This window comes from Cavia porcellus, unplaced genomic scaffold, assembly GCF_034190915.1.
Source record: "Cavia porcellus strain 051 isolate PalLab524CR breed Dunkin Hartley unplaced genomic scaffold, mCavPor4.1 scaffold_28, whole genome shotgun sequence".
NCBI lineage: Eukaryota > Metazoa > Chordata > Mammalia > Rodentia > Caviidae > Cavia > Cavia porcellus.
Genome location: NW_026947511.1, coordinates 9,530,318 through 9,550,768, shown reverse-complemented (window position 1 = coordinate 9,550,768; position 20,451 = coordinate 9,530,318). Strand labels below are relative to the sequence as shown.

At 37.0% G+C, this 20,451-nt stretch overlaps 1 pseudogene; it reads left to right on the top strand.

Annotated features, from left to right (window-relative positions):
• Nucleotides 1-237: 237 nt before the first annotated feature.
• LOC100726671 (probable rRNA-processing protein EBP2) lies at nt 238-1,181 on the top strand (annotated as a pseudogene).
• Nucleotides 1,182-20,451: the final 19,270 nt, after the last annotated feature.

Here is a 20,451-nt window from a genome sequence, read left to right as displayed (position 1 = left end):
TGAAAGTTTCCTAAGTTTTTCACCCAATTGAGCTATAGATCTAAAGTTTCTGTATAGAAAATAATAAAGTTTATTATTATAAAAGAGAATATAAGTTGTGACAGGTTACGCAGTAGCGCAGTGGAGCCTGGGCATGGAAACTGGGGCGGAGGGCAGGAGCCCAGGTGGGAAGGATGGGTGGCGGGCGCTCAGGCCTCCGGCTGACCTGCTCCTTCCCTTCTTCCGGGTAGACTGGGCCAGGCAGGCTTCGAGATGGACACTGTCCTGCTGTCAGGCTCACACTCGGATTCCGATGATTCTCATGGCAGGACCCAGAGTTGCAGGATGTGTTTTTCCCGCGGACTCCGGAAGCCAGGCCTCAGCATCCTGCTCAAGGGCCTGAAGAAGGCCATGAATAACTTGAATGAATGGCCAGAAGCAGTGTTTGGCCAGATTTAAGCAGGATCTGCAATGGTTTGAAAGGCTGGAGCGACCTTGGGTCCCGTGCCGACTATCAGTGGACCTGAGCCAACATCTCAGAACAGGACCAAAAAGCTGTTAAACCAGAAGACGACTTCCAGCGGGAAATGAGGTTCTACCCAGGCTCAGGCAGCAGCTCATGCAGGGTTACCCCGCCTCCGCCAGCTCCAAGTCCTTGCCAAGCTGCCCACTGATCACTTTGCTGAAATAGCTGAGTCTGATCAGCAGATGCAAAAGATTTAACAGGAGCTACAGACTTAAACAGGCTGCCACGGAGAAGTCTGAAAAGACTAAGCAAGTAAGAGCCTGTAGAAAACGGAAAGGAGGTAAAAACGGAGGGTCTTCAGAAGAGGCACCAGGGGAAACCACATGCGACAAAAGCCAGTAAGAAACATCAGAAAGGCTTCACTGATAAACTGGACTTCCTTGAAGGAGACCAGAAACCTGTTGCCCAGGGCACAAAGGCAGGAGCTAAAGACCAGCAGAAGAAGGGGGGCCCGGTGCAAAATGATGATACAGAAACCAAAGTTCGGCTTTGCAGGGCAGAAGAAAGGCTCCAAGTGCAAACCCGCGAGAACTATGGTGATGTATCCAGCTTCCAGGCGGAGCCAGCACATGGGAAAGGCCTTAAGAGGCCTGGAAAGAAAGGGTCAAGTAAGAGATCTGGAAACGAACAAGAGAGAGGAACAGCAGCATATTTCTTTTAAAATGAAGAACAAGAAAAAGGGATGAAGACTTGAAATTTCACAGTAAAATTGATCCCTCTCTTGTCCTTTTTTCATTGAAAAAATTCTTTGAATAAATTAAAAATTATTAATGAAATGTATGCCCTTGGTTAAAAACTCAGAACTTAAAGATTTAGAAGTATTTTGCATTAAACAATTTTGTATTTATTAATAAAAAGATTATAAAATAATCTTCCCATGAAGAAAACATGAGTTCTAGGCAATGTGAAAAGGCACATACGTTCAAATCCTGAAATGGCACATTTTAATTTTGCATACAATATCTCAACATGGAAAATGGAAGAACACTTTATAACTTATTTTATGAGTGTCACAAGATTGACAAAGAACTTCAGAGAATAAAAACTATCACCCGTTCAGCCTGGACACTATAAACCAAGCCATACCTCTGGATCCATGGTGACGTGAGTTTATGCTACACCTGTCTTTCCTGGCATAAGATTTTTCTTCCAAGAATAACCTGTCCAGGTAAATGATTTTCTGATTCTTCATTATAGAGATTTCCTGAACAACCCGGTACCTCTTCAAGGATGAATATCAACAGACATTTTATTTCCTATGATTGTTTCAGTACCTTCCCGTCTTTCCAACAGCCTTGAACTACTATATCTTCATGGTAACTCTATCCTAATCAACTCCTCTTTCTTTGAAAATTCTGCCTTAAATAAAAGTTCCAATTCCTTAAACCCTCGCTTGTCCTCCTCTCTTAGAAGATACTGGTAAAGATTTGCATAAGTGAAATTACTTTACTGCTATGAGAGATTATAGAAAAGTCACATTGGAAATGTTTGATCTTTCACAGAGCATTAGAAAAGAAAAATATAGGTCAATCTTATTTATGAAGAAAGGTGAAAAATTAGTAAAAAAAATTTTATAGAATAAATGCAGATGCTCCTTGATGTAGGCTGGGGCTATGTCTTGATAACCATATGGTAAATTGAAAATATTAAAAATTAAAATTACATTTACTAAATATTGTGGCTTCACAACACAGCTCTATTCATAGCTGTGAAATAGAAAGTATTGGCTGTTTCCCTTCGGATTATGTGACTGACTGGAAGCTGTAGCTTGCTGCCCAGCATCTACTGCAGTAATGCTCCCAGTAGAAATTGTATTTTGAATGTTGATTTTGGGTGCTGGGCACTGGAAAAAAGCTACAGTTTCTAGGAAGTCATGATCCTGATGGTGAACAACAGAATTCCATAGCAAGTATACTGCATTGCTAAGCTCTACTGTTCAGCAGATTTGTTATGTTTAATGTGTTTTTGAGTTATGATGTTTTCAACACATGATGGGTCTATCAAGACTAGCCCTGTTATCAATTGAGAAGTGCATATATATGGATATCTTTCTGGACTTTCAGTTCTGTTGTGGTTTGTGGCTAGATGTCTCCTCAAAACTTCATGTGGTCAGACAGTCTCTTCTGAAGTGGTTGAATCTAGATTGTGAGATGGTGCTAGGGTTAAGGCTGAGTGATTGCTGGATCATTCCATTGATTGGAGTAGCACCACCCTAATCCCAGCAATCTGGATAAAATAAAAGGTGTAGAAACAGGCTTATTTACCCCTTTTTCCTCTTACTGCCTTTGCTGTCTTGTGCTGCCATAAACAGATGTCCCAGTGCCATGCCACCCTGCCATGGAGCCAGCTGATTATGGTTTGAAACCTCCACAAACCACGAGCAAAATAAACCTTCCCTCCTTTAAAATTTGTATTTTGAGCATTTTGTCCCAGTAATAAGAGAAAAGTAACTAACACAAGTTCTATTGCATTGCCCTGTTTGTCTATTCTGAGAACAACATACCACACTGTTCTTATTATGATAGCTTTGTAGTAAGCTTTTAATTGGGTACCATAATTCTTCCTATTTTCATCCCAAATTCATTGACTTATTTAGGAATAAAGGACAAATGTTCATTTATTTGACTTTCTAAAGTGAATAAAACATTTTAATATACTACATTTAACTACCAAAATAGCATACAGTTGAAATAAAAAGTATGACTTTTAAATCATAAGGGAAAGTAAAAATACATTTTTAATTTATACAAAAGAATTCAAGAAAAGGTTTAAAATATAAAGCATAGAAAATGTTTATATGACACAAAATGAGACTGCATAAGTAAATCCAAGTGTATCACTAAATCACAGAATATGTGAACTGGACTGAGTCTGTGCAGTAAGACAGACAGTGCTGGACTGCAGCACTGGACTGTGTGACAAGGATTGTGTGTGGCATGAAGGGTAGAATGAGGAGCTTCCGGTAAAGAAGTAGTCAGGCATATGACTACTCAGTCCTTAGTATAGGGAGGCGTACTTGCCCAAGAGCATCACAGGGAGTTACAAGGCACTGCCAAGATGGGCATGATTCTCTGGAAAGTCACATGTCTAAGGGAATAGCTGAATTGTAAGGAACAGCCTCAGCAAAATGATAGAAGAGGAAAACAACTTGATGATTTAAGAACAATGAGGAACTTCACATTTCCAGAGGGTTGCAAGTCTGGCCTGTCAGTTTTGATGGGCAATGAATTGATCACCTCTTCTATTTTTTTATTTTAAAGAGGATAAAACAAAAGAGCACAGAATAAAGCAAATCAAAACAGAATGATGTAAGCAACACAGCACTTCACAAGAAAATCAGATATCAACAGTAGCTACCATAATGTTTCTTTTCTTTGAAATAGTTTCTACCTTCACACACAGTAATATCAAACTTAACAAAATAGTGTAAAACCATTCAAGAGAGTGAAAGTATTACAGGACATTCAAAACCAAATAACAGAAAATGAGTACTATAATATCTAATTTTTCATAAAAAGTTTTATTTATACTACCACACATATTAAAATCCAGTAAGACACAACATGATAGAATCAATGGAAATAGAAGAACAAAAGCATGGTATGACTTCAAAGCAAGATGATATTAAATCAGCAAGGCTGCCACAATGTCTTGTTTTCTTCAAAGTAGATGTTCATATCATCACACATAATAAAATCAAACAAAACAGATTAAAAACCACTCCAACCAATGAATGAAAACATTATAATACTTCAAAGCAATATAATGAGGAATCATGATTGCCATAAAATCCTATGTACTCTTACCATTTCCTACTCTAGGGAGACTATACAGTGTTTTTATATATATGAGTTTCACTTATTTCACTAATGAGTATGATCTCAAGTTGCATCCATTTTTTAAAAAATATATTTTTTATTTTGTTTAAAGAAAGAATAAACAAAACAGAAAAAGGATAGAAATAATACATAATTTCAAAGAAAAAATACAGTAAGAAACCACTAGTTGATAATTACGTATTGTCCTCTTACAAATAGTTGTTCAAGTTACAAAAGTAAAGCATAGGCTGGGGATTTAGTTCAGCGGCTTAAGCACCTGCCTGGCAAGCAAGAGGTCGTGAGTTCAATCCCTGGCACCAAAAAAAAAAAAAAAAAAAAAAACAAGTGAAGCATACAAAGTGGACATTCAAACAGTGAGACCGCAAACAGTTCTGTTCAACTATCCAACAAAAACTTAGTAATATGGTTAACAAAGTTATACACTTAAATATACACACAGTTATCCATATCTTCATGTATGTTAAGATTAAACAAACCAAAGCAGGCTAAAATCACTCTGAAGAAAGAATAATAATATTGCTGGATTTCACATCATGACACTACGGAATCAGCACTGGGTACTGTAGTGTCTCTTTTTCTTCAAAGTAGTTGTTCACTTCATCATGCATTATAAGATCAGTTCTCATAAAGTGTTTATAGGTTCTACGCATGCATGAGTCTCTACATGTATTTCTATTCTTTCTATATTAGAGGGAGAAACAAAACAAAGCAAGACAAAATAAAACATATTCCTATAAACACATGAAATGAAAAAGTCATATAAAACCACAGTATAAAGTGTTCTACAATGATTACTGTGTTGTCTCTTGTTATCTTCAATAGAATTGTCTATATCATCAGCCATAGTATAATTGAATATAGCAGTACATAACAATATAAATAAAAATAAAACATTGTAGATAGTGTAAAGCTTCAAAAGCAGGTAATAATCAAACCAGAATGGGTATCGTAGTGAACTTTGTCATCCTCAGTGTAGTATACTCTCAGACTTGATACTATCAATCATAACAGTTTTGAATAAAACCTGTCGATACCAAACAGCAATCTAACAAACCAGATTCAACTAAGGTCAGTCATGGTAAAACAGTATGAGTTATACAGGGCTTCAGCTTAAGTTAATAGGGCATTAAGGATGATTACCATACTCTATCCTTCTATTTTTGGATAGCTGTCTATGCCCTCAGATCTAGTGCAAGTAGACAAACTGGGACAGAATTTAATCTATCTAAACAGAGTGGTGGGGGTAATTTGGGTTTTACATCTGCATACATTATTAATAATATCCTCTGCCTTCTTTTTTGAGATTATTCCTCCCTTTTCACTCCCACAGGGTGCACTGTGCATTTTTGAGTCCCACCAAATCCTTCAGTGTTTAGAGTGAGGGGGCAACCTGCTATTTACCTAAGTGGTTCCAAGGCTTCTCCCTCCTGGACTTGATCTCAAATTGTATTACTTTACCTACAAAATCTGTCTTTCCAACCTATCTGGTGCTGGTCGAGTTGCCCCTATTACTCTCAGGTTCCCTGTCACATAGAGCATTATTTTTTCATATTTGATTTTTGGTCTGTAAATCTTTTTTCAGATTAATTATATTTCCTATATAGATCATCTCGGTGGACCCTGCTTCCTGATCTACTCTGCCTGTGTTTCTTTTTTTCTTTTTCTTTTTCTTTTCTTTTTTTTTTTTTTTTTTTTTTTTTTTTTTTTTTTTAGTGTATCAAGGCCATCTATATTACAGCCAACCTTCTCTGCTTCATTTCTGTTGTGCTATTTTTCTGCCATTAGTTGTCTGCTTTTCTCCTTCTTTCCACTTTCTGCCCCATTCATTGAGGCCTCTTTGCCACTGTTCCTGAAATCCTGGTACTTTTTTCTCTCTCTAGAATGTCCTTCAGTATTCTCTGTAGGGTTGGATTGATGGTCACGAATTCTCCCAGTTCCTCTTTGTCTTGGAAGCATCTTGTTTCTCCATTAATTTCTAGAGACAGTTTTGTAGAGTACATCAATCTGGGCTGGAGGTTATTTGTTTTCAGGGCTTGGAATATTTTGCTCCAAGCTCTTCTTGATTTGATAGTCTGTGTCAAGAAGTCTGCCATGATTTTGATGGGTTTTCCTTTATAGGAGATCTGTTTCTTTTCTGTGATGGCTTTTAATATTCTGTATTACATGTCTGGGTATAGCTCTATTTTGGTGGTAGGTTTTGGAGTTCTGTATGCCTCAAACATCTGAATATCATTTTCTTTTCCTATGCTTGGAAAGTTTTCCTTAATTATTTCTGTGAATAGTCTTTATATTTCCTTTGTTTTTACTCCTGCTTCTTCATTCATTCTTTATTCTTAAGTTATAGATCCTCTTGTTGTCTTCTAGCCTTTGTATTGTAACTGCCTGTTTCCTTGTTATTTTTCCCTTCACGATCACACATTGCAAACCTGTCTTCAAGTTTTAATAGTCTATCCTTAGTTTCTTTCAAGCAGTTTTGCCAGCTTTCAATGGAGTTTTTATTTCCTGGTAATCCTTTGAACCTGCTTCATGTATTCTAGGTTTTCTTTATATTCTTCATTGAATGTTTCTCTCCTTTTTTGTGTGCTCCTCCACTCTTCCATCTGTGTCTTCTTGAGAGGTGCTTAGGATTTCTTTTATTCATCTATTTATATCTTGCTTTACTTGATTAAATATTTCACTGTTGAGCTCATCTATAAGGTCCCAAAGATATCTCTGATGCCATGTCTGATGTTGTATGTTTGCAGCCCTCAATCTCTTTTGTATTTACCTTTCCTGGATCAATGTTCTCAGGATTGGGGCTGGGGATTTTTCTTGTTTCTTTCTCTCGTCATGTTTTTAGTTTCTTCCAAGTAAGTGTATAGTTGAGGTCCCAACCCCTTTCTTTGTTGGCTATAGTTCTTCTGAAGTGCACTGGCTAGGGTTTTCTGCCCTCTCCACTTTGCTGTTGGTCACTGAGGTGCAAGCAGGGGCAGCACATGCTGGACCCTCCCCTTTGAGTCAGTCAACCTGCAGGGGCCTTCACTGCATTGGTGTGCACCACATGTAAGGAATTGATTTGGAGCAACTTTTTGGGTCCTGGCCAGGGGTGTGACCCAGGCCAAGCATATCCCACCAATCAGGTCTGGGAAGGGAACAACTGACTGAAGTCACTGCTATTCCTTGCCTGTCCTGACCAATTCCAACATGTCATCCAGTTGGTTGCCCCTTTCCCATGGGAGGGTCTTATTCACAGCACTCACCACAGGTAATGCAGGTCCCTTACTGGCTCCATTCTCCATTGGGCTCACTGACCTCTGACTTCAGCATGACTGCAGTTCCAGTGAGTCACAGCAGTGGGAGTTCAGCCAGCTCGGTTAAAGTGGCAAGAGTTTGACCATCTTGGAGAGTCATGGCTGCGCCAGTTGGGGCACTGCAGTAAAGGCAGTGTGGCCACTAATCTTAGCTGCTCCAATGGTAGCCGCAGGAATACATGTTTGACCAGTTCTTTTCCCTTTAGTGTCCTCCTGGGTCAAGAGAATTCATCTCCCTCTGTCCAGACCTCCCCACAATGTTTTATTCCAGCATTATAGTTGTCTGTCTCAGGGAGTCTCTGTATTCTGCTGCTTATCTATTTGCCATCTTTAGCTCCTCTCCTAATTATAAATATCTCAATGTGATTATGCTTTATAGCTGAGCAGTACTCGACTGTATAAAAATACCACAACTTTTTTATCCATTCCTCACTTGATAGACACTTAGGTTGTTTCCAAGATCTGGCTATTACAAATTGTGCAACTATAAACATGGGTGCACATATATCACTGTGCTATGATGTTTTCAGTTCTTCTGAGAATATGCCCAGAGTAGAATAGCTGGGTCAAATGGATCTTCCAATCCCAGCTTTTTGAGGAATCTCCACACTGAACTCCACAGTGGTTGCACCAGTCTACATTCCAACAACAATGCAGAAGAGTTCCCTTTTCCCCCACAGACCCTCCAGCATTTATCATTGGTAGTTTTCTTTATTCTGGCCATTCTTTCTGGAGTGAGATGGAATCTTAGTGTGGTTTTAATTTTCATTTCTCTAAAGAAGAACGATGCTGAACATTTTTCATGTATTTATTTGCCATATGTATTTCTTCATCTGAGAACTGTGTATTCATCTCAGATGCCCATTTTTGGACTGGGTCTTTGAATTTCAGGGGTCTGATTTTTAAAATTTCTTTATATGTTTTAGACAGAAGTCCTTTGTCTGAGGGACAGTTCACTAAGATTTTTTCCCAATTTGTGGGGTTTTTTTTCACTATGCTGGAGATTTCTTTCGATATGCAGAAACTGTTTAATAAGACATGATCCCAGTTATTGATTCCACAAAGTATTTCCCATGCAATTTGATTCTTGTTCATAAATTCTCTATATATGCTTATGTCTTTAAGATTTTTACCTACTGTGTCTTCCAACAGATTTAGTGTTCCTGTTTTAATATTTAGATCTTTGATCCATTGAGACTTTAGTTTAGTACATAGTGATAGGCATGGGTCTAGTTTTAGTTTTTGACATAAGGAGAGCCAATTTTTCCAGCACCATTTATTAAAGAGACTACTATTCTTCCAGTGAACATGCTTGGCCCCTTTATCAAAGATAAGGTGGTTGAGTGTATTTGTAGTTGTATTTATATCTTCTAATCTATTCCACTGATCTTCAGGTCTGTTTTTATTCCAGTATCATGTTGATTTTATTACAGTAGATTTGTAGTATAACTTCAAGTCAGAAATTGTGATGCCTCCTGCCTTGCCTTTGCTGCTTAAAATTGCCTTTTCTATTCTAGGTGTCTTCTGGTTCCAGATGAATTTTAGGAGTGATTTCTCTATATCTATGAGATATACTTGTGGTTTTTGATTGGGATTGCATTGAGTGTGTATAACAGTTTTTGAATAATGTCCATTTTCACAATCTTTATTCTTCCTATACATGAACAAGGGATATATTTCCATTTTCTGAGGTCATCTTTGATTTCTTTTTCCAGGGTATTATAATTTTCTCTGAATAAATCTTTTACTTCTTTTTTTAGATTAGCTCCTAAGTATTTCATTTTGTTGGATGCTATTGTTAAGGGTGTGGCTTCTCATATTTCTCTCTCAGTGATTTTGTTGTTAGTATAAAGGAATGCTATTGATTTTTGAGTGTTTACTTTGTATGCAGCTACATTGCCAAATTTATGAATTATATCTAGGAGTCTTTCAATGGAATTTTGGGGCTCTTCTATGTAGAGTACCATGTCTTCTTTAAATAACGATAATTTAACTTTCTCTTTTCCTATCCTTACTCCTTTTCTTGTCTAATTGCTCTGGCTAGTATTTCCAGCACTATGCTGAAAAGGAGTGGTGATAATGGGCATCTTTGTCTTGTGCCTGATTTTAAGATAAAATCTTTCAGGTTTTGGCCATTTAATATGATGCTGGATGTTGGTTTGTCATAGATGGCTTTTATCATATTGAGGTTAGGAACAGAAGACCATCTATTCCAATTCTCTGTAAGGTTGTTATTGTGAACAAGTGTTGGACCTTATCAAAAGCTTTTTCTGCATCTACAGAAATTATCATGTGATTCCTATTTTTGGCTATATTGATATGGTGGATTACATTTATTGATCTACATATGTTGAGCCATCCATGCATTCCTGGGATGAATCCCACTTGGTTATGGTGTATAGTATTCTTGATGATTTGTTGCATTATATTTGCCAATATTTTATTGAGAATCTTTTCACTTGTGTTCATTAGGGAGACTGGCTTGTAGTTTTCTTTTTTAGTTGGGTCTTTCTCAGGTTTTGGTACAAGAGTAACATTTGCTTTCAGGAATAATTTAATAAGAATTGTTTCCCTTTCAATTTCATTGAGGAGTTTGAGGAGGGTAGGAATTAAATTTTCTTTGTATTTCTTGTAGAGTTCCACATTGAATCTGTCTGGGTCTCAGCTCTTCTTTGTTGGTAAGGATTTAATTACATTTTCAATTTCATGAATAGAAATTGGGTTATTCAGCAGTTTTACATCTTCTTGACCCCAGCTTTGATATTTCATATGTTTCTAGGAATCTGTCCATTTCTTCTGTGTAATTGAACCTATGAGAGTAGAGGTTTTTGAAATAGGTGTTGATGATCATCTATATTTCTACAGAGTCTGTAGTGATTTCACCTTTTTCATTCCTTATTGCATGAATTTGAGCTTTTTCTTTCATTTTTTTAAATAAGGTGGGATAGGGACTTATCAATTTTATTTATTCTTTCAAAGAACCAACTCGTTGATTCATTGATTCTTTGGATTGTTTTCTTAGGCTCTATTGCGTTAATTTCTGCTCTGATCTTTATAATTTCCTCCCTTCTTTTGGCTTTGGGTTTGACTTGCTCTTCTTTTTCTAGATGTTGGAGGTGTAGCATCAGATTGTTTATTTGTATTCTTTCTGTTTTCCTGATGTGGGAACTCAGTGCAATAAATTTTCCTCTGAGGACCGCTTTCATTGCATCCCACAGTTTCTGGTAAGTTGTATTTTTATTTTCATTTGCTCGTAGGTGTTGTTTAATTTCTTCTTTAATCTCCCCTTGACCCACTGATTGCTCAAGAGTGTGTTATTCAATTTCCATGTTTGTGGGGGTTTTGCACATTTTTTATCATTAATTTCTAGTTTCATGGCACTATGATCTGATAACATGCATGGAATAATTTCAATTTTTTGCATTTATTTAAATATGTTCTGTGAGCTATTATATGGTCTATTTTATTGAATGACCCATGTACTGCTGAGAAGAATGTATATTCTGATGTTGTTGGATGGAACACTCTCTATACATCTATCAAGTCCATGTGATTCAGTTCTGTTATTTCTTTGCTGACTCTTTGTCTGGTTGATGTCTCTTTGTGTCCATGGCATGTTAATGTATCTTGTTATAATTGTGTTATTGCTTATTTGATTTTTCATTTCTGTTAATACTTGTTTTGTATAGCTGGGTGCTCCTGAATTTGGTGCATATATATTTAATAATGTTATCTCTTCCTCTTAAAGTTTTCTCCTAACTAGTATTTAGTGACCTTCTTTGTCTCTTCAGATCATTCTTGGTTTGAAGTTCCCATTGTCTGCAAACAGAGTAACTACCCTTGCTTTTTTTGAGGATCGTTTGCATGAAGTATTGTTTTCCATCCTTTGACATTCAGTCTGCGAGGTTTTTTTTGGGGGGGGGGTTAGATGGGTTTCTTGCAGAAAGCATATGGTTGGATGTTGTTTCTCAATCCATTCTGCCAGTCTATATCTTTTAATTGGTGAATTGAGGCCATTTGCATTAATGGTTATAACTGTTATATATTGGTTTACTTTTGACATGTTATATTTCTGCTGTTGCCTTTTTACCTTTCTACTCTGTTTAATTGTCTGCCTTACTTAGTGGTTTTTTCCTATGTCTATCTAGAATGTCTTTCAGTATTCTTTGCAGGGCTGGTTTGGTGATCCTGGAATTCTTCAGCTGTTCTTTGTCATGGAAATATCTTATTTTTCCATCTATTTTGAAGGACAGTTTTGCAGGGTAAATCATTCTGGGTTGGAATTCGTTTTCCTTTAAAATCTGAAATTCTCCACTCTATGCTCTTCTTGACTTTATTGTTTATGTTGAGAAGTCTGTTGTGATTCTTTATATTTTATAATATTCTGTGTCTGGGTGCAATTTTATTTTGGTTATGGCTATTTGGAGTTTTATATGCATCACTGATCTGTATGTCAGTTTCCATTCTCATGTTTGAGAAATTTTCAGCTATTACTTCTCTAAATAGCCTCTTGTTATCTTTTGTGCTGTCCCCTTCTTTTTCGTTTATCCCTATTAATCTTATGTTGTTTTTCTTTGAACCATCTTGCAACTGTTGAATTGTTATTTCCTGATTCCTTTTATTTTAAAAATATCTTTCTTTTCCTGTTCACCAGCTGTAATCTTGTCTTCAAGGTCTGAAATTCTATCTTCACTTTTGTTGAGGCAATTTTACCAACTTTCAATGGAATTTTTGATTTCCTGTGTATGTCTTTGAATCTGCTTCATGCATTCTGTTTGTTTCTTATATTGTTCATTCAGGGTTTTCATCTGTTTTGCATTGTTCCTCTTGCTTTAACTATGTCTTCTTTAAATGTGTTCATCATTTCTTTCATTATATTTATCATTTCTTCTTTTACCTGGGAGATTATTTCTAGTTTGTGTTCTTTTATAGTTTCTTGGAGTTGTTTATTTATTTCAGTTGATATCATTCAGACATTTAGGTGTATGATCTATATTTTCCCCTATGTATATGGCTCTTAGGCTTTCTTGGCATAGGTTGGAGGTTTGAGATTGCATTTTGGCCTTTTGTTATGTCATTTTCCTGTATTTCCAGGTTTTGTGCTATGCTCCAAAGCTTTCCCTGTGCATTTTGAAAATCACCTCCTGTGCCCTTAGCACCTGGCACTGAATGGAGGTCGCTGAGTGTGGACCAGTCAGGCCTGCGGGACCTCTCATGCCTTCTCTGGTGGTGTAGGATACTGGGTAGGGTCCTAACTGCTGGGAGCAATGGTCCACAGCTTCCCTGAGCCAGCTCAAGTGTGCTGGAACTCACCTTCCAAGCCCTCAGCTCCCCAGATTGAAAGAAGTTCATTATGTGTGGTCCAGTCAGGCCTGCAGGAACTTCTGAGCCTGCTCCAGTGTTTCAGGAAGCTGGGCAGGCTCCTGACCACTGGGAGCAATGGTCCAAAGCTCTCTCACCTCTTCTATTGACATGTAAGAAATTAATTTCATTCTCCATAATTTTGAAAGTTTTGCCTAACTGCATGAAATCAATCCATAGTGGAAACCACTAGTGATTGCTAAATAAAGGTTTTGATCTTCAAATACTCCTGTGCTTCAAGGCACTAGTATAATTAGTGCAAATGGATTCAGAAATCTAAATTTGCAAGTTCAATGGAATGTGATGATTCACATCTATATTATACATAATCCTTAGGACTGAACCAACCTCTTATCTTCTCCATGAATTTCTCTGAGTGAATTTTTTTCTTCTGTGCTATTAGCATATTTACCTTTGGTTTAAGACATTTTTAGTTTCTAACTCCTTATTCTTACCTATACCCTACATTTCTGCCATTTCTTAGAAGACTGAGCAATATCATTTTTTTTTTTTTTCGGTTATGGTGTACCGCACATCATGGGCTAGAACTTTCAATAAAATGATAGAATATGTGCTAAACTTTATTTTTTTAAAGTGGTGCTTGGCTTGAAGTCATTCATGATAAATTCAATTATACTAAGAACAGAATATTAAAAGCCGTCAGAGACAAGAAACAGATCACTTACAAGGGAACACCCATCAGAATTACAGCAGGTTTCTCGGCACAAACCATCAAATCACGAAGAGCGTGGGAGGAAATAATTCAAGCTTTGAAAGATAATAATCTCCAGCCAAAATTGATATATCCTGCACAACTATCCCTGGAAATTGATGGAAAAACAAGGTGCTTCCAGGATAAAGAGGAACTAGGCGAATATGCTACCACCAATTCAACTCTACAGAGAATACTACAGGATATTTTAAAAAAGAAATATTCTAAAAAAGAAAAATACGAAGAATCCAGAAATAGTGGCAGAGAGGCCACAATGAATGGAGCAGAAAACAAAATGAAGAAGACAAACTGACAACTAATGACAGAAAAAGAGCTCAACAGAAATGAGGCAGAGAAGATTGGATGATAGAAACAGCTGTTTTGGAGAAAATGACATCTTAATAGGTAATACTGATTTAGTATCATCTTGTTTTGAAGTCTCATCAAGCTTTTGTTCTTCTGTCTCCATTGGTCAAAACAGGTTGTATCTTATTGAATTTTATTATGGATGATAGTATAAGCAAAAACTTTTATAAATAAGGAGATTATACAGAAACCATTGTTCATTTTCTGTTAGTTGATTCTATATACCCTGTAATACTGTCATTCTCTTAAATGGTTTTACATTGTTTTGATATATTCGATGCTACAGTATACGAAGTTATACTCAAAGATTTCAAGGAAAGAGACAATATGGTAACTACTTTTATGTCGGGATTATCTTGTGGTGAAACACTATTTTGCTTAAATGGTTATATTTTGATCTGCGCTGTTTTGCTGTTATGCCCTCTTTTATCTCAGTCTCCATTTTATTATTTACTTTTTTATTTTTATCCTTTTAATTAAGGGAAAAATAAATTAAAAATAGCAGGATATATTATAGTAACCCACTTTGACTTTCCATTATCTGATTTAAAGGCCTGTATTGCTCTCACCATCTTGTTTTGACTGATGTCCCTCTATTATGTTTTGCTTGATAGTACCAGGTTCAAAAGTTTAGGCGACAGCTGTGAAGATAGTGGGATTCATTATGACGCCCATTCTGGTTGACTATTATCTACTTTTGAAGACCTGTAATGTTTCCAATGTTTTGGTTTTGCCGGTTTTGTTCTTTACTGTTTTGTTCAATTTTATTATAACTGATGATATAGGCAATTCTATTAGAGATAGCGGGAGGCATTATGGTAACCATTGTTGATCACCTTGTATTATGCTTTTACATTATCTATTATGTCCACCCTTTTGATTTGACTGACTCTGTTCTGTTATGTCACATTTGGTTCTACTCTCTTCCAAAAAAGTAATAAGAACTGTGGGAACAACAAAACCCAAAATGTGTAATTGTCATTGTACAAAAGAGAGGAAAAGAAAGTGCTCTAAATGATATAACTGCATGTATATTTAATTGTATAAGATAAATAATGATATTACTGAGTTTTGTTGGATCATTGAACAGAACTGTTTGCAGTCTCACTGTTGGGATGTCCACTTTATAAGCTTTAATTTTGTAACTTGAACAACTATTTCTAAGATGACAATATGTAATCCATTAACTAGTGATTTCCTACTGTTTATTTTTTTCTGTAAATCTGTTTAACTTGTACCCTTTCTCTTTTTTTCTTTTTCTCTTTAAATAAAATTTTTTTAAAAATTCAATTATACTTTTGTATGAATGTTAATGGTTTTTTTATTCTCCAAAGTAAATAAAAAGAAAAAATTAAAATATGGCTGTCAATATTCTATTTGAAGTACTATGTTTAAATAATGTCATCTCAAGTTAGCATGAATAAAATTCATTAGTAGAGACTTCTGAAAAGCTGGCCATGGTGTCGTATGGATTTTATAATCTCAGGAAGTGCTTCTGGCACCTGGTGAGTCTCTCCTAGTCACTCTTACCAGGTGTGACACTAGCAATGGGAAGCCAGGAAGCCAGTGAAATCCTTCCATATAAGCACTTCAAGACTCTGAGAATATCTTCATCTCATCCTTCAGTATTTCCTGTTGCCCAAGAAACAAATTGTTGGACTTCCGGGAGAACATGGCGGACAGATAACAGCAACCTCGGAGGCTCTCTGAAAGACTCGGCTCAGAAGCCAGGAATGGTGCGGACTAAGGAGACATAAGTCGGTGGAGATATGCTCTGCTGACTCAGGAACGAACTGGGCTGAGAGAAGCCAACTTGGAATGCAGTCTTGGTGCTAAAACAGGAACAGAAAAGACTCAGTGTGGAGGCTGGAACCGCGCCATTGTAAGCCGCGATTTGGGTTTCCCGCCGCACGGCGGCTGGCTGCCTCTACAGCGGCTCGGCAAGGAGAGAGACGCGCGGAAGCTCTGAGAACGGCAATCTGCGAACGGCAGGGAGGTGTGCACTGACTTGTGGTGAGGTGAGTGAGAGAAACTGACACTCTACCACAGTTTGACTCCAGCAGAGGACTTTCTGGGCCCAAGCAGTCCTGCGGGAGCAGGGCGCTGTGGCGACTCCAGCCACACATCCCCCTCTCGGGCGGGATTGGTGAAAAGTGCCTGGCCTGCGTGAAGCTGCCGGCGGACCTGGTAGACTGTCCCAACCCAGATCCCAGAGCCTGACGGTGGCCGGGAGGGGAGACGCGTAGGCTGCCTGGTCCGTAACTCCCTGGTGCGCAGCGGTGAGCGGGAACACCTAACTGGCACAATTCGATCAGGCTGTGGCTGACTGGGAGAGAAGCTGGGCCTCTTATATAAGCTTGCATATATAAGGAACAGAGAAGAAGAGGCAGCATGGGAAGAGGCAGCAACAAGAAAGGCTCGTTGGCCCCCAATTCTGAGAAACAGGCAATAGCAGACACCACACCAATACACATAAGGCACCATATAGAGAGCCTCATAGACCAATTCAGGAATGAAGTTATCAATGACCTGAAGCTAGAAGTATGCAGAATAGTTAGAGAAATGCTAAGTACCACCCAAGAAAAAACAGGTGGTGGAATGGAAGAACAGAAAAAAAGGGGAGAATTGTTTGATGGAGAAAACAGAGAAAGCATAGAATACGTGAAGCAGGTTCAAAGGGACTACCAAGATACTAAGAAGTCTATAGAAGACTGGCATAACAGCCTGAAAGAAACTAAGGACAGACTATCTGAACTGGAGGGCAGACTTGTAATATGGGAGAATGAAATGAAAAACTTCTTAAAAATAACAAAGAAACAAACAGCAATAATACAAAGACAAGAAGATGATAAGAGGATCCATAACTTAAGGATTAAGAACATAAAAGAAGAAGTAGGGACACAAACAAGTGAACTACAAAAGCTACTCACAGAAATAATCCAGGAGAATTTTCCTAATTTAGCAAAAGGTAAAGATACTCAGATGTATGAGGCATACAGGACCCCAGCTACCTACAACCCAAACAGAGCAACACCCAGGCATATAATAATAAAAATTCCAGAAATTCAATACAAGAACAGAATATTAAAAGCTGTAAGAGACAAGAAACAGACCACTTACAAGGGAACACCCATCAGAATTACAGCAGGTTTCTCGGCACAAACCATCAAATCATGAAGAGCGTGGGGGGAAATAATTCAAGCATTGAAAGATAATAATCTCCAGCCAAGATTGAGATATCCTGCACAACTGTCCCTGGAAATTGATGGAAGAACAAGGTGCTTCCAGGATAAAGAGGAACTGGGGGAATTTGCAACCACCAATTCAACTCTACAGAGAGTATTGCAGGATATTCTAAAAAAAGAAAAATACAAAGAATCCAGAAATAATGGCAGAGAGGCCACAACGAATGGAGCAGAGAACAAAATGAAGAAGACAAACTGACCTCTACGGACAGAAAAAGAGCTTAACAGAAATGAGGCAGAGAAGATTGGATGATAGGAACAGCTATTTTGGAGAAAATGACATCTTAATAGGTAATACAGATTTAGTATCATCTTGTTTTGAAGTCTCATCTAGCTTTTGTCCTTCTGTCTCCAATGGTCTAAATAGGCTGTATCTTATTGGATTTTATTATGTACGATAGTATAAGCAAAAACCTTTTAAAGACAAGGAGATTATACAGAAACCATTGTTCATTTTGTTAGTCAATTCTAAATACTCTGTAATGCTGTCATTCTCTTGAATGGTCTTACATTGTTTTGATATACTTAATGCTACAGTATACGAAGTTGTACTCAAGGATTTCAAAGAAAGAAACAATATGGTAACTACTTTTAGGTTAGGATTATCTGGTGGTGAAACACTATTCTGCTTAAATGGTTATGTTTTGATCTGCGCTGTTTCGTTGTTATTCCCTCTTTTATCTCAATCTCCACTCCATTATTTACTTGTTTATCTTTATCCTTTTAATTAAAGGAAAAAAAATAGCAGGATATATTATAGTAACCCACTTTGACTTTTCATTACCTTGATTTAAAGCCCTGTATTACTCTCACCATCTGGTTTTTAACTGATGTTCCCCTATTCTGTTTTGCTGGATAGTATCAGGTTCGAAAGTTTAGGCATCAGCTGTGAAGATAATGAGATTCATTATGACGCCCATTCTTGTTGACTTTTATCTACTTTTGAAGACCTACAATGTCTCCAATGTTTTGGTTTTGTCGGTTTTATTCTTTACTGTTTTGTTCAATTGTATTATAACTAATGATATAGGCAATTCTATTAGAGATAGCGGGAGGCATTATGGTAACCACTGTTGATCACCTTGTATTATGTTTTTACATTATCTATTATGTCCACCCTTTTGACTTGACCGATTCTGTTCTGTTATGTCACATTTGGTTTTACTCTCTTCCAAAAAAGTAATATGAACCGTGGGAGCAATGAAACCCAAAATGTGTAATAGTCATGGTACAAAAGAGAGGAAAAGAAAGTGCTCCAAACTATATAACTGCATGTATATTTAAGTGTATAAGATAGAAAATGATATCACAGAGTTTTATTGGATCAATGAACAGAACTGTTTGCAGTATCATTGATGGAATGTCCACTTTACAAGCTTTAATTTTGTGACTTGAACAATTATTTCTAAGATGACAATATGTAATCCATTAACTAGTGATTTCCTACTGTTCATTTTTTTTCTGTAAATCTGTATAACTTGTAACCTTTCCCTGCTTTTTTTTCTTTTCTCCTTAAATAAAATTAAAAAAAAAAGAAACAAATTGTTTTCTATGACTTTTAAATTCCTTTTATTCTTCATTTATGCCTGACTAGATTTATAATAATGCTAAATATTTAATGCTTTTAATGCATTTATTTTCTCTTCTTTTTATTTTCTATTAGCAAGCTTCCTCTATTTATCCAACAATTAATTAGTGGAAAAGTAAAGATATGTAGAGTCATCCTCTATATCGGGTGTTGTTTTATATACTTATGACTTTTTTTTGGTACCAGGGATTGAACTCATCACCTCATGCCTGCCATACAGTGCTGTGTCACGGAGCTACATCCCTGGCCACCTGTACTGTATACTTATATTTCCACTGATCTCCTCAAAAGTCTTTCAATAATAGCATTCATATTAAAAATAAGAGCCAACATTTATAACATCTATCTGGAATATTTCATTTGATTTCACATCAACCTTAGAAGAACATATTACTTACCTCATTCTTCAAATAGGACATAGTAAAGCTTGGAGGAGTTAGGGATACTTCTAAAAATATTATGGCACTAAGACTTGAATTCTTATTAATCTTCCCAGTGTCCATGCTTTTGACCATGATGCAGTGCTATGTATTTATAAATTGGAGAGCATAATCTATATTTCACAAACGAGGCAGAGGTACAATACAGTTTGTGTCTAACTCCCAAATTTGCTTCATATATGATTTATGTAAAGAATAAATTTCAAGTTGGAATATATTAAATCCAACTCTATTTTCCATTCAGGGTCTAGATGTGAGACTAACTTTGATATGTTGTCCTAAACAGGAAGAGACCACAAAGGAGTCAAATAAAAACGAGTTATGCCAATTCTTTATTGGGACAGAAAGACTTCTCTGGCTCAGACATGCAAAGACAGGTTAGATTGTTTAGTAATGAGCATGTGCTTTGTGCTCCAAATATGCCTTTTGGTTGACCTGTTCTCACTTTATTTTATTCAGAATTCTTCTTAGAAGAGAGATGAAACTGTGGTTTGTTTTTGTTTTTTGTGGTTTGGGGGCTGTGCCTAGGTCTTTTGTGCTGAGCAGCAGACTTTTCTCTGCATTTTATTTTCACTTAGTTGCCCAGATTGGGTTCAAACTTGCAATCTTTCTACTTCAGCCTCCCCAAGTACTGAGATTACAGGTGTGTGCTTCCATCCAGCTTCTGTATTTCAATTTTGGATTTCTTTTTTCATACTGGTTTTCTAATCTGTGGCCTAACCAAGATCATGGGAGAACATACGGCATAGCAAAAAGAACTTGGGTTTTTATCAAACAGTCCAGCAATGTAGCACTGTCTATGATCTGCTCTAGACTCTCATTATTCACAGTGTGGTCCTGATGTTATCAGACATTGGAATGGCCAGTGGGTTCCAGCCTCTTGGCTCATTCAAAGATTGGCAGAGGGGACAACCAGTGAACATAAACACTTAATATTAATTGAAGGTTAAAGACAAAAAGAAGTAAATAAGAAAATAAGTATACTTGAAGAAGTAGTTGAAGAGAAGAGAAAATATGCTCTGCACACAAAACAGGTCAGCTGAAGAGTAAGAAGACAGTGATTCTCAAGCCCAATGGTCACTATTTTTTAATCCTTCATCTGATG